We start from the raw sequence: 15,286 nt of genomic DNA on the forward strand, positions 1-15,286 counted from the left end.
ACTGATTCTATTTGGCAAATTTATTCCATGGCCAACAAGCACAGCAATATTTCCAATCTCCATTGTTGCTAGCAGTGTTGACATTAAATACATCGAGTATGTCTGCACTGATACGGAATGTACTTATGGTGCTAATTCAAATAGGAGAAGGATGTCCAATTTGCATAAACAAACATATTTTCAGATACAGTTCTGTTTAAGAGAGATCAAGACAGAAAGGAGCCTGTTCTAAACAATGACTCGCAGTAATTTAGTTCAACAAATCTTCACTCTCTTTAATTTTTCGTTTTCTATGAGTAGCTGGGGAACCTTTACACTATCTTGTTCAAGCTGCAGGTGGGTCTTGCTCTGCTCGGCTTTCCTGGCTTGGGTGCTGGCGCAGAAGGGAATCACAGCGTTTGAGTTTTCTGCCACAGATTGCTCCGAAGCATTTGGCAAATCACTTCAGCAGGTGACTGGGATTGCACACATGCTCAGAGAGCCTTGGTCAAGCCCTTTACTGGAAGTTGATGCCAACGTGTAGTTAGAGACCTCTGAGAAACTTTGGACAGGAGAGTTCTTCACAACTGCAAAATGCCTGTCAGTGGGGACTCAGCATACATCAAAATCTTTAGGGAAATTAACTTTTCTCTAGGGATTTTCATTTTTCATTGGCAGTGCATCTTTATAACTCATGCTTTAGTTTCTGCTTTGTCATTTGCAGGTGTATGGTTTAACTCAATGTAAGAATGAAAAACAAAATTACACATATAACGGTGGCTCCTTGTTTCTTCTCTTTCTCAGTCCCTGCCCCTACCCCCAGCCTGTTCTGTTTTGTTTATTTTTTTTAATTACTCTGCACACTAAGTAATCCTAATCCAGCAAGGTTGTTCAGGTCACGAGCAGTGCCTTGCTTTCAGCTCCTCCCTCCGCTCCGTGCATGCCCAGGGTGGTTCGTGCTGCACAGCAGCAGGCTTCTGCCCCACGTGCTGGGCAATATGGGCTCGTGTTTGATTCCAGAGCGAACAGCATTACACAAAGGATTGGATGCGATTGTAATGAATTGCATAGGGGAAGTGCTTGTTTGAAATCAACTCCATTAACTCGGAGCACAAACCATTGCAAAGTCAACAGTTTTTCTGAGTGGCCACCGCCAGCCATCTCTTTCGAAAGCACTAATGGGCTGTTTAATTAGGTGATGAAAATTGTTTACAGTGGGTGATCCCAAGTTTTGTCATTTTAGTAATGGTTAAATTCAGTCTCCTCTTTGATTCTTGGCAACTCTCTCGTTGTTTCGTAACCTGCTTATGTCTAGTTTAATTCATTTGCCTGTATTAAAACTGAACCCCTCTCATGCAGCAGTATTTACTTAACTGCACTGTGTCATTATAATAGGTGGGGAATGACTAATATACAGCAGTGGATGTTAAACAAGTACAGAGTTGCAAGAGAATATTTACATTTGTGGAAGATGTATTCCTTTTGAGCTGACTATATATGAGACCTAAAGATAATCCTGCCCACAGCATTCCTGTGCATCTGTGGCTCCTGGGGTGTGCTAGCTTCTCTCCTCTCTCTCCCAGCTTACAAACATCTGTCATTTTGAGAATCTAAGAAGGGACAACTTACAGAAGTGTCCTTATATGCTTGCTTTTGTCTTCAGTGGTTGCTTTAGAGCAGCCAAGAGTGGAAGTTTTCTTTTTCTCTTAATTTTCTGATGTTTATCCTTACTTAGAGAAGGTGGACTGGAATATTGGGAGGCACTGAACTGACTGTTAATTTTTTTGAATGTTGATAGCCACGTGATGACTATGGGGTCCCTTTTCTCTTCACCCTGTCTAAATGCACTACAAAGACTCATAAGTCCCTGTCTTGACAAGCATACAGTCTAAGCAACAGGAAGAAAAGTGATTGGAAGGTGAAAAATCAAAGGGGAGCACACCTGAATTACAAGAGGTGCCTCCAGACTCATTGGATGGCATTGGCAGAGGCCAGGAGATGCCTGGTTCCCTGTCCCCTGGTCCTGTGCCCTCTCAATGGACTTGGATTTTGCTTTGGTTTGTGATAGCATTAGCTATTTGCCACGTATTTTGCAGATACTTTCTGCCAAGGAGCTTAAGCACAGGCAGATAAACAAACTGGCAGGTGCTGGGGAAGAGAATGTCATTTGTGTTTTGCATATGGGTTTTTTTTCCCCCTCCATTTCAATAGTATGTCACATATGGGCCTTTGAATTCAGAAGGGGTAGCAGCCTTTCGGATGAGTTTTGGATGCCACCAAGAAGGAAACAGAGTGTTTTTTTGAGGAGCTGGTGACTGGTCTGTTCAGAAACCAGTGTTGTTAGGTTGATACTGTGATGTGAAATCCTACAGCATTTCTGAACTTCTCTGCACCTCCTATTTTTGTGTTGCAGATGTAAAGGCATCATTAATATAAGCACGCAATATGCGCATGGGTAATTAAAGCATTCTTGCATAGCTTTCCCTTGCAAAGTGGTACAGAAAGTAACAATGATATGTGACCGCAGTTAGAAAAAGGCTGTGCTTCCTGGAGCTCAGAAATCGTGTAGAAGACTCAATCCCATCTTCAGAAGGCACTTGATGGCTTCTGAGTCCCAGTTACTTTCAGCAAGTCCTAGTTTCCTAAGACATTCTCAAACAAAGTCCTCCTGCAGCTCAGCTACTCAAGTGTTCTTTAGCCTTAAAAGTCCACAAAAAAAGGACAAAACCGTAGCTATAACTTTAGAGCAGGTGTTACCACGGCAGTTGTACATGAGTGACCAGCTAAGCATGTAAAAAGCAGAGCAGTAAGAAGGCTGTACACAATGGGATAGGCATTTTCAAGCATGACAATGCTCGCTTAAGGTGTTTTCCACTGCCATCATGTGTCCTTAGCTTTCTGAAACCAAAGTAAATAGGCAAGCTGTGGATGGTGTACTCCTGTGTCTCTGACATTACTGGACTTCTGGAAAGTACTGTGATGCTGTTGTAATATAACAGGTGGTCTATTATATAAATAAGAGTGACCAAAGAAGAAAATGTTCAAGGAGTAGAACTACATAAATAATTCAAAGGAAAAGTGATTTATCCCGTTTTCAGGCTGCTGTATTCTTGGGAAGTTCTCTAAATATGGATGGAAAATGCAAGCAAAATAGTTTTAAAAATTTCTAATTGTGTGTGCCATTTACTTCCTGGGGAACAAACAGATGAACCAAAATAAATAAGGTTTATTCTACAGCTTTAGCGATAAAGATGCTTGACCTGAATAATGGTGGAAAATAATGAATGCAAATGTCTGCAAGAACCTGTCACATATTTTTATTACTTAATCAATGAAAAATAGTTGGGATTATGTTCACATAGCAATGGCACACCCTATTAAAATATTATGGTTCACCATAAATGCAGTTTTAAGAGTACCACTCAAACCTGCTACATATAAGGGATGTTCTTAACAACTTTTTCCTTCTTACCCTTGTGTCTTAGTTACACGTTCAGAAAAGTCTCTCCTTTGCTTAAACCTTTGTATAGCAAGCTGCATGAGAAAGCAGTTTGAGGCTTGTTTAGGTTTTTTTTTTGGTTGAAGTTGCATTAGCTGGGCTATCTTCAAAGCTAGAAAGCAAAGGGTTAAAAGGAGACTTTGTATGTCTCTATTCTCAAACCAACATTTAAATTGAAACATAATTTTATAAACATTACATCTGAATACCATTTCTCTTTTCAGGATCTTTTACCTCTGGGACAGTGGCTTGGATCAGGATTTTTTTTTGCCTGCAACAGCTGTTCAGTGCATGAAATAAGCTAGTGGATGTTGTCCAGTTTATAGTGGGAAAGTGTCCATCTCAAAACCACCATCTCAGTTGGCACTGAGTAACATCCTTGTCTCAGCAAAACGGCCAGAAATTGAATGAGCATGAATAATGAACCCTTTGCAATTGTCCAGGTCAGGTTGACAGCAATTTTGTCTCTGTGTATTGATAAACTTGGCAAAGTTTCCGCATTTCCAGGCATACAGAGACCTTTCTTAATGATTAATTCTTTAAAATAAAATACACTGAGTTTAAAGTTGCTGTAGTTCCTACTGCAGATTAATACGATGATGTAGTTTTGAGAATATTTTAATACAGAGAAGATCTGCTTCTTACCCTGAACAGGTTTTATTTTAAAATCGCAACTAGAGGAACAATAAAAGGTGGCTTCACGTTGCAGTAATCCAGGATATGAGATATAAATAGTGTAGATTGTCACATGACCTAAATTTTCAAATTTAGGTATCTAAAGTTAGACACTGAAAATCAGGCCAATTATTTTAGTCTTCCTACCCATTTTTTGCAAGCACAGAAATATATTGTAAAGCCTCATATTCATTTTCTATGGAAGTAATGATGGTTTAGTTTTAACAGTGCTTTTTCTCTGAGGAGCTCTGGACGTTTTTATGAAGTGTGTCAATGTCTTCGTAAAGAAAATATGATATTGAAACACAGGAAAGCTGAATCTGTGTTCTCATCTTAATATACAGCTGTCCTTTCAACCCAGCCTGGAGCCTTTGGGGGTATTAGCAAAGAGGATTCTCCTTCTTGGCTTCCTCTATAATCAGTGGAGCATGAGAGGCTCCAGTTCTGAAATGTCCTGTTGGACCCAAATGTCCGTGCTCTGCATCACCCGTCTGAGGAGCTTTTTCTCTGGTGTCTGCCTAAATTCGTATGCCTAAAACTAGCTTTGTGAGTACCTTCTTTTGGGAACTAATGCAGTATACAAGGATAATGATTCTTCCATGGTTGCCACCTAGAGGACTTTTTTTCTTTCAGGTCCTGCTTTTTCATTTCCTTGGGAGATTCATGGGTCAAACTCTACTAAATCGCCAAGTGGGGCCGATTAATCTTGGTCTTGTGAAGTATTTACTCAAGATTAAGTCTTTCCTTTTGAAGGACCTGGCAGGGAATCCTTCTGTTGAACAAAAAAGAGACTGGATTTTTCCATCAGGTTCATCTTTATGTAGTCTGTCTTGATTTGAGTAAAGTCAGGTGAAGAATGTCTTGTTAATTGGCTGGTCCCATATGACCCGTTTGTCCAGGCTGAGCCCTAGAGCTGCTTTCAGCAACTCTGTCCAAGCCACCTAGAAAGCAGGAGGCTGAGAAGAAGCAAAAGAAGCATCCCAAATGTGGGCCTGTCTCAGAAGTTCTTCATCAAACACTGAAAGCAAGGTTTGAGATTTAGGTTTATGTGGCTTGGGAAACTTCCAGTGAAAATATTCTCTTTGCATAATGTCAAATCTTTGTTATTACAGTTGGTTTTGCAGAAGTACACCATCGTGCTGTCAAGGAATAGTCCTTCACTGTAGGAGTGGGAGTGGGTAAAACAGAGACTGATCTGGATGAACTAGCAAGCTACTGAGAGGGCCACTGTCTAGACTGACCTCATTCAAGTGAGGAACTTGAACCTCAGTGTCTTTATATCAACCGAGTTCCCTGCCTGCCAAATTGTTTGGTGATTTCCTGTGCATCAGTGGAAAGAATAGGACATTTCCATCCCTCCTGTTCAAAACCACTGAGCTCAGGACTCACAAGGACAGTGCAAGACAAATCTGGTGTTCAAAATTAAATGTTTAATGGTCTGTGGAGACCGTAGTAGTTCTTATTTGTGTGTAAGTCTCATCCCATATCATCACTACCCCCTTTTCCCAAGATTAACTGTCTTAGAATGTCCAATTGATCTATTCATACTTTTACTAACCATAAAGTAAATATTACTCCTTTAAAGGAAGGCTATAGATCCAGTTCTGCACTTGTTTGGTGATTAGTAATGTACTAAAAAAGTAGTAAAGTTACTGTTTATTAACGTGCTGTACAGCTCAAAGGCTGCTTTGCAGTGCAAAAGCCATAGAAGATGGTCTACAGACTGACCACTTACTTACAGTCAAGAGCCCAGCTCTGTCCTGAACTCCTTTTACTGGATAAATTTGCTTCTCATTTCAGACTCATTTGAGACCTTAGACTGTGCAAGGTCTTTAGAGAAAAGACCATTTCCTTGTACTGTGTTTATACAAACCCTAATTATGGGGACCCTGATCCATGAAAGATCTGAGCAGCTCCTACAGTGCAAATAATCATTTGGGAAATATAGGCTTAACCCCTGCAAAAACAAATGTATTTGCTGGTTGTTGAAGAGCAGAAGAAAAAAAAAAAGTGTTCATAAAGAAAATGGCATCTGGTAGGCTGCCGGAAAATGGACCAGTCTATTAGGAATTGGTGCTAACAGGGCTCTAAGTTTCTTTGATCAAAATTACTGCAGTCAAAAAAAAAATACCACTTCACTTTTGTGCTTAATTTCACCTCTGTTTATTCTCCTCTCCTGTTCCCTGAAGAATGTAGATGAGGTTTAAGTTAGTCTTAATAGTAATAGGTTTGGAATCTAGCACACTTTCACGAAATTAACTTTGCTTCTGTTGATCTGGGAATTAAAATGCTTCATTAATTTAGCGAGTCCTGGTTTGACAGCCAAATAATGCATTTTGTGACTTGTACTCTTAAGTCTAGAATTCTTTTCTGCAGTTCTCCCTGGATGTCTCTGACATTCAGGGCAGCTTGGAGATCTGCATGGCCTGGAAAGGAGGAAAATGTGCATGAACATATATACATACAAGTACTGTAATACAGTTTATATGAGTGACTGTGCTGTGTCCAAGCATGTCTTTAAGCACTGTGTAAGTAGGTAACTATCAAGAATCATGTTTCTCCCCTCCTTTACAATATGCGCTTGTTTTTTCCTTTTTTTTTTTTTCTCCTTTACCAATGCAACTCAACACAAGCAAGGACGTTATTGGTGAAGGGAAAAAGGCTTGGAGGCATGATGGATTGCTGCACTGTACACTGGGGCTGGGGGAAGGGAGCAAAAAAACCCAAACATGTATGTATTAAAGGAAGAGGTTTGTCATCTGTCTTCTACACGCTGGACACGATGTGGTACCGACTCCTGGGAAACCCAAGAGATGCCTATACGTACTCTGTAGTTGTATATTTGAGAACTTGGTGACTATTTAGAGGGTTCTCGTGTTGCTGGTTCCGGTCATTCTGTGAATACTCTTTATACTACAGATGTTTTACGCTAAAAACATCCAGGAGCAGCATGAACCATGCTATGATCATGTAGCAGGCTTGCAGACTGTACTTTTGCATGGTACACACCTGCAAAGGACTCATATGGTGCCTTTGGAGTTTTCCCCATCACAGAAAACAAATCTCATCTTCACATCTGTTATAAACATATTTGATGCCCCCAAATCACTTTTATTTGTATTGTGGTAGGTCTCAGGAATTACTCTGGTTCTGGGCTGTAAGACTGTTCACTCAAATTGCATGGGCACAGCCCAGGCAAATGGCTACAAAACACAACTACACGAAGACTCCAGGATCCTCAAGGCTCCATAAAACTACTCATAAAGCACTGAAATATAAAATAAGTTGAAATAGTTTTGCTTTATTGGTGTCTAAGAATGCTTTTTCCCCTTTAGTGTCACCTCAGAGTGGTTCAGTCCAGCAGTTTTACAAGCAAATAATAAAAAGTCAGGTACAGGTTCCCCAACATGAGGCATCCCTGGATTCCAGGTTATAAAGGGAGAGAGGTTCAGCGAGCCCAGTAGTCCTGTTGGATGAATACCCCTCATGGGTATGGTAGCACGCTAAAAACCAACGCAGTAGATTCAGATCAATTTACGCTTTGTTTTAACACAAACTCTATGATTTATGTCGTCTCGGTGCCTACGGAAATGTTATGCAAAGACGATCAACTGTAAAATTCTGTTTCTGTGCCCTGCTGAAAAAGCAGGGACTTTTACCCACGCAAAATGAGTGAAATTTTTTGAATTTCTTTTCTCTACTCTAATTATCATAAGTAAAGATGAGTGTGTAGATTCTGTAGCTGAGGCTAATTGTGTTTTGTTCGGGAAAGAAGATGTGGAGTGAAAGGCAAGGTATGCTTTCATGACATACCAACCAGCGTGACACTTTTCTTTGGCCATGCATTGCTTTATAATGTCGGTTATTTTATCTGTAGTTCTTCTTTAATATGGTTCAGATAGCAAAATTCAATATTTCTGCCTCTGTTTTGAGGGGGGTGGGGGAAGAGTTAATTTTGGTCTTCTGTTGTCTAGGAAACAGGAGTTGTACTTACTTCCCTTTTGAAAATAGATAGTGAATTCCACATTCAGGGAGCAATGAATAAGATAAAAAGCCACAGATTAGAAGCTTGAATTAGGCACCATTTGGGAGAGAGAAGATAAGTTCGTGTGGGATGGAAACTTTTAGGTTGCACTGAAGTGAATAAGAGTGGGGCTAAGAGCGGTTTTTAAAGAACAGTGCTCAGGGCTTTAAGGCTCTGGGCTCGTTGGCACCGATTCAGCAAAGCGTTTAACTAAGTGACTAATTTTAATGATATAGGGCCCCACTGAGTCCACGGTTAAGGACACAGTCCAGTTTGTACATTCAGTACTTTGTCTCCCACCGAATTCAACCCTGTGCATGTAGTGCTAAGAACGAAGAGAAAGTGAGACACCAACAATTGCAGTTTGGGTGCCTGTGCTGAAAACAAGCTATCCTTCCAATTTAGGGCTGTAAATACTAAAATTGAAGATGGAGTTAATGACTGGGAACAACAGAACAGGGAACAGGATTAAAAAAAAAAAAGCATTGACAGTTGACATGATGGGCAGTAAATGACAAGTGCATTTCAGTGCAAGCTTAAGACCGTTATACTTGGAAGGAAGTAAAATATAAAGCAAGAGCTGTAGGCAACACTGCACGTTCAACTGGAAATGTAGGTTATGTACTTGGTACTAATTCATGTCCCAGCGAACAGAAAAAAAAAAATCTCTATTCAGTTCAGATGGGACTCAAGCTGTAGATTTTTCTGACTAAAAAGCTCTGGATAATTTTTTTCTTATGTATTATTAATAGTTCTATTACATTAAATCTTAGGTGCTCAGAATGATCCTCCGGAGGTATTTCTCCCTCTCTCTCTGTTGTTCTGAGCTGAAGTCTAGGGTGACTGTGCTCCTGGGTAGGTGAATCTGGGCTTGGAGAACAGGCACGCAGGTGCATATAAAGAGAGACACAATTTGCAGGACTAATTTCTTGCAAGCGATTCAGCAGATGTGTTTTCAGGAGGGATTTTAGTGTAGTCAAGGAGGTGCTGCCCTCCAAAAGGAACAGTTTGAAAAATTGCAGAGTCCTGGGAAAGAAATACTAAAACAAATGAGAGGGAAGGGGGAGGGAGTGATAAAAAAGGAACATGTTGGAAGTGGTGAAGCAGAAAGATCCTGGCAGGGAGTGAAGAACTGGTGCTCTGGATGTGTTTGAGGGTGCAAAAAAAAAGCTGTGCCAGAGACAGTAGTGCAGATAGTAAATATCCTCTCAGGGTTTCTGATTACTATGTCATGATTAAAATAAAACCAAACACAAAAACACTCAAACCCGAGACAAAAAAAAAGTCACGTGGAAAATCCTCCTAGCTCTTCTTTTGTATTACTGATCACAAGCAGTCCCTTGTGAAAGTGGTCAGTATTACTACACAAATATGCATGCCATGCTTCTGACTAGCAAATTCCAGCCGCCCTTGAGGGGAGCTTTGAGAGAGGTTTTGGAGATATAAATGCAAAATCCAAAAATGAGAAGGAATATGAAAAATGGAGAATGCTCAAGAGGATTTGTGATGGCTCTGCAGAGTGGAAGTAGGCTGCGAACTCCAGGGTTGGAAGAGGTTTGTGAAATGGCAGTCAATTAAAATTATATGTGATAGGGGGTTGACAGTCTGCATGTTTTCAAATGATCCAGCTGTAGCTTGGAGTGCAGTGGGTAAGGTGCAGCACTTAGTTGGATGTCCTCCTATGGTAGTCATTAGTCACCTTTTCCCATCCTATAGCATAGTGAGAGACCTAATGACAGTGGATATAACGATGCCTTCAGGGATGCTTAAGGATTAACACAGCTCCTATAGCAAAGTGTAGCCTGATTCCCTTCAACTGCACTGTTTTGCCAGTGTACAGAGTCGAGGACATGCCTCAGAGGGGCTGTCAGCCCCCCCTCATCACCCATCATCCCCCTTGAATGTCCCAGAGCCAACAGACAATTAGTGGCTGCTTCCTGTGCATGGCCATGACTCGAAAGGGAGCTCCATCTCCACCAACTCGTGTAGGGCCAGCAGTAGTTTGGCCTCCGCTGTAGAGAACCGAGAAATGTGAGTTACCACTGTGCATTTCACCATGAAGACTTTTCTAGCAGGTCCTCTGTGAGAGGCATCTGTCTCCTGATGAGCTTTCCTAGTGCTGTTCTTGCCTCATCTCTCTCTGACGTCAGCTTTTCTGGGCTGCTGCAGCCTTATGTAACTGCCCCAGCTCTCCCAGCAGCCTTTTTTTGGGGAAAAACTGCTGATTCACCCTGCACACAGGTGCTGTAGGGCGGTTTCGGTTGCAGCTCTTGGGTCAGGCATCACCAAACTCCTCTCCTGAGCAGAGCTGGGAAGAAGTAAAGAGAAGGGGAAAAGTTGGAGCTTGAGGAAGGTCACACTGCAGCATTTCTATCTCTTCCTTAGAGATGCTTGCAGGGAAAAGAAAAGACAAACCTGATGGATGGTTGTATTTGCAAGAGGATGGAATACAAAGCAGGTGGTACTGGTGCTTAATAGGCCTGGGGTTATGTCTGTGCTGCTTTCAGAGGTACACCTCCAGCAGGCTTTAATCCTGGCTGCCACGGGTCATGCTAACAAAAAAGACAGGATGGCAGAGACCGCAGGGTGAACCACCCATGTGCCAGGCCCCAGCAGACTGGTGCATGATGCTGAATACTAGTGTTGGCACATCTTTGATGTCGCGGTTGGTATCATCGTGATAATTAGCAGAACTCGGTGTACTATCAGTGCACCTTGCCCAGCCAAAATGTCGTCTTCCTGCAGTAGTATCGGCATTCACCCATGCAGAGCTCGGTTGTGCTACAGAGGTGGTTTTCTGCCTATGGATCCCTGAATCGCAGTGGGCCATAGACTACAGGTCAGGTTTTCTTGAAAGACGATTAAAATAGGAATTACCTGCCCTGACTGAAGCAGCCGACTCTGAAATCTGAGGTCGTAATCTCAGGTTCTTCTGTGCCCCTTGGCGGAGGATAAACAGGCACTCCAGGGATCTTCATCTCTTCTTGAGCTGCGGGTGTATGACAGACTGAACAAATGGCCTTGGAGGGCCAGTTTCTGTCCATTGGTGAGAGAGGGAGCCAACGGTGTGACCGAGACAGCCTCAGACATCGGGACTTCAGGCGTCAGAGATGGGACAAGATGATGTGCATCCAGGGACATGAGTAGAAACCAGGAAAGGGAGGCATTTTAAAAATGTGCTGCTTTAATGAACGTTTTCAAAGCAAACCAAAATTGAAGTCCTAGCATAAGGCAGTCTACAAAGATGCCAGACTTCAAAAGCCAAAAAGAAGGAGATAGGTGGTTTTCAGTGTACAAAGTACGCAATATATAAATATATATTTTTGGAAAACATTTGAAAATTCAGAAATCAGAGTCAAGAAGGAAAGGGAAGAACAAAACAAAAGGTGAGTTGAGAGGGAACAAAGAGGGCTTTCAGGGTTTTCTTTGTTGTTTCAGGTTTGGGTTTCTTTTACCATTTGTCAAAGCAGGAACTCTCCATAAGTTGGCTCTAAGAAACTGTCCCAAGGAGTATCTCATCTAGCAGGGATTAGCTGCTTGTTGTGAACATGCTAATTTCTGATGATAGTTCTGACAGTGTATGTTCTTTCCTTCCTGGTAGAGACCGTATTAGCCAATAAAAATAATTAAATTTATGTTATCTAGATGTAATTGGTGTTTATGCCCTCTAGGTGGGAAGAAATGCTTTCAGATGTGCAGAAGCTTATATCCGCTGTTCAAATGACTAAACTTCTTTAATTTCCACGGAAGTGGACTGCAGGGAGAGTGGTATCCCCCAAGCCTGCACAGAGAGGGCATTAGCAGCTGTTTCCTAAAGTAATTTATAGTATGGTTCACTGTATTATGCCAACTCTAACAAACTCTCTTCTCCTTTATTGCTAGCATGGCTGTAATTCCGGTTACTCTACTGGGAATTTGGCTCTTGGAAAGCTAAGTGATTTATAAATTTTTAAGAAGTGATGCATACACCTAATCTAAAGGAAAATGGGCTCTTGCAGCTTGTGCACCTGCTGTCTGGAAGGAGAGAGTCTTGCTTGCAGGATTCCTCTGCCAAAGTGGGAAAACTCTGACAATCTTTAGGGCAGCTCATTTTAACTTAGTGTTAATGAAAGGCCCCTGGAGCCTAACGCCCTCAGTTTACCCAAGAATGGTTAAAGCAAAGATAAGGATTTTGCAGCAGTGCTTAGTTTTGGATCATAAATACGAATTTCCCAAATACTGGCTACTTTGCTGTCTATGAAGGGGTGACGTTTTTTATGAAACCACGGTGGCGTTTAGTTAGGTCAAACTTGTGAGTCCCTTCTCCTTGCATCCCTCCCCAACATGCTTTCAGTGCGGAAAACAAAGTCTTTCTAGGAAGCAATCTCTGAACAGCCTCTTTCCTTCCAGCTGGGATTTATGGGCAGTGGAGAAAAGTGTGTTGCAGGAAGGTTGCAAGGCAGGGAGCCTGAGGAGAAGTCCTACTAGATGAATTCATACTGTAGTAACTTGAGATTTGGTTTCTGGAAGAGTACAGTTACTCATGAAATTCTGGCTTTGCCTCTGAAAGACTTCATGTATGGATGCCCATGACAAACATACACTTCAAAATGTGCCGTAAAGGAATTTAATACTAATCCATTTACCCTTAGTCCTTGCCAAGGTCCAGGTCAAAAGTTGTGTGGTGTTCCCGCTCCCCTGACATAGATGGCACCTGACACAGTAGAGAGTTGGAGGAGAAGCTGCTTTCTGCCCTGCTTCAGTTATTAGTGTGTCGTTGTTGCTAAAGAAACACAAAACCTTGGACTGGGATTCTGGCAGAATAAAAGCTTTTCAATTCATATTTGATCACATTTAGAGGAGGGGGAAGGAGGGACCTTGTAAAAACCCTGTTCATCCACTAGAGAGCATATAGGCAGTGCTTCTCCTTGGAGAAAATAAAAATGTCAAGCTCTTCTTATACACAATAATGCAATGCAGTTTAAATGTTTACTGCTGTTCTACCCGTCGCAGTTACATATGGAGAAGAGAGTATGTGAAAACTGGAAGAAGGCTTTGCAAAGATATAACTTTTATGTTCAAAAGCCTCTTACGTCCTTGTTAGCATTTAATAGGTTCGTGTTCTTAAAGAGCGTTCCTGTTCTCCCCATGGTAATATTAAATTATTTATAAAGTTCCTGAGAAATCCAGGAGCGGACTCGAGATGGTGCAGAGCAGATCTCTGCAAGGGCATTTTATGGCTTTTAGAGAATTCAACTGTTTCATTTCTAGCTGATGTGGTTGGAAAGAAGCTTCTGCAAACAAACTGATGTGAGGCTGCTCATTCCACAGATGATCAATGCAAGAAGCTGGCTCTGAGAAGGTGATATCCTTTGATGTCTAATGATATTAATGTTGACTCTTAAATATTTCATAGCTGTTACTCTTTTGTAGTGATTTTAGTGCTTCAGTTACGGACCACACTTTTTTTCCTAATCTCATTTCCTTTTTTTACTCTCTAAACTGCCACCTTCTGCATGTGTACAATACACGTATGCAACTTCAAATTTAAACCATAGGAATTTGTGTGCATTAGATGAATGGTGGTAGACTCCACTAATTAATTAAACTTTCCCCCCCACCCCCATGGGTGTCAAATCTACTTTTTTCAAAGGCAATACTACTGTTTGTTAATACAGTGCATGCCAGAGGCAGTTTCTTCCAGTGGAATAAGCTGCTGACTTTCTCTCTGCTGCCCTAGTTAACCTTATTCCCCCCATCTGTAGGTTACAGATCATTCCACTTAAACTTGTAACCTGCTGTGAGAGCTAGGCATGAAAAATAGTATATAAACCCCAGGTAACTCTTGTGATACATATCGTTTCCTCTGGTTTCTTTGTGCATGTCTGTCTTTGTGGGTGCTGAAATCCTTCATAGGAAATTTGCTACGTTCATATAGACCAACATGGGTATGGTGCAGCACAGATGTAGATTCATTATGTGGCCTTGCCTGGTATATTTTTACTTTTTGTGTGCCACGAATCTGACTTAGTTATTGGCAAAATATTTGTGTGGTACTTAGATACTGGAGGGATATCCACTGAGAATTATGGACAATCTGGTCAGGATTTTATTTGCCCTCAGCATCAAGCAAAACTTTTTGTTGCCTTTTGCAAATGATCAATGGATCCACTTACATTATAACCTGGAGTTAGGAGCAGAATTGTATGTTAATATCTCTCATTGCAATAAAATGACTGTTAAAGTCCATTACTTTTCTGGGGAAAAAATGGGATGTATTTAATTTTAACTGCCTTAGTAGCATACTGGTGCATATATAAATCCTGATGAATGAAATCAAGCAATTAGGATTAGAAATGAATAACACAAGGCATCTAGTCATTTTGGCGAGTTTGCATTTTGATTTTGATTGATTTTTCTAATATTTCCTAAGTGCATATGTATCAACAAAGGCTCTATATCCATATGTTGATATGTGGTATTTTTAAAATGCCATCATGTTGGCTTCTGAGATCTAGATCTGTTATTTGACAGCATATTATGATTTAATTTCAGTTATGTGAAAAACTGCACCATTAAAATAGCTGACACAGAATTTAAGCACGTCTGTTCATTGTTCTCTTTTTCAAGGGTTCTGAAAATTACACTTGATGCCTAACACTGCAGAGTCAGTTTACATTTCAGGCAAGGTTATTTTTCCTCTTTGAATGACAGCAAGTGTTTGTGTGCATGTATGCAAGTGTGACATGAAAATACAAAGATACCTGCCTTACAGTTTTGATTTTGCTTTTTAATTGATATTTGGATGATATAAAGCAAGCAACTGCCATATGACCATAAACTGGACCAACTTTCCCAGCTGGATGTCATATTTGACAAAGTATGTAACCAGAGAAACTGTGAATTATGTAAACTGCTAAATAGGATTCTGGGTGTAACTTACTACCCCGCTAGCTGGAAGATACTGCTTGTTATTTACTTGTGCTTTCTGAAGCAACATTATTCTGGCTTTTTCTCAGAAGTGCTGAACTTTGTTATTGGGGGAACAAAACATCAAGGAGTGAGTGTTGTACTTCTCTTTTCCTATGGGGAAGGAGTGGGAGGTTTTGGAAGGCTGGAAGTGAGTAAAA

At 41.0% G+C, this 15,286-nt stretch overlaps 1 protein-coding gene across 8 annotated transcripts in view; it reads left to right on the plus strand.

Annotated features, from left to right (window-relative positions):
- Positions 1–15,286, plus strand: part of CELF2 (CUGBP Elav-like family member 2) — a 390,551-nt gene that overhangs the window by 154,819 nt on the left and 220,446 nt on the right. Inside the window, exon 1 of one of the 8 annotated variants that reach the window (XM_068400895.1) lies at positions 15,134–15,216. The exons of the other annotated variants lie outside the window; for them this stretch is intronic. The gene's annotated coding sequence lies outside the window, so the exon portion shown is untranslated. Of the gene's footprint in view, positions 1–15,133; positions 15,217–15,286 lie in introns of those variants that run through there. 8 annotated transcript variants of the gene reach the window in all.

Source organism: Nyctibius grandis, chromosome 5, assembly GCF_013368605.1.
Source record: "Nyctibius grandis isolate bNycGra1 chromosome 5, bNycGra1.pri, whole genome shotgun sequence".
Taxonomy (NCBI): domain Eukaryota; kingdom Metazoa; phylum Chordata; class Aves; order Nyctibiiformes; family Nyctibiidae; genus Nyctibius; species Nyctibius grandis.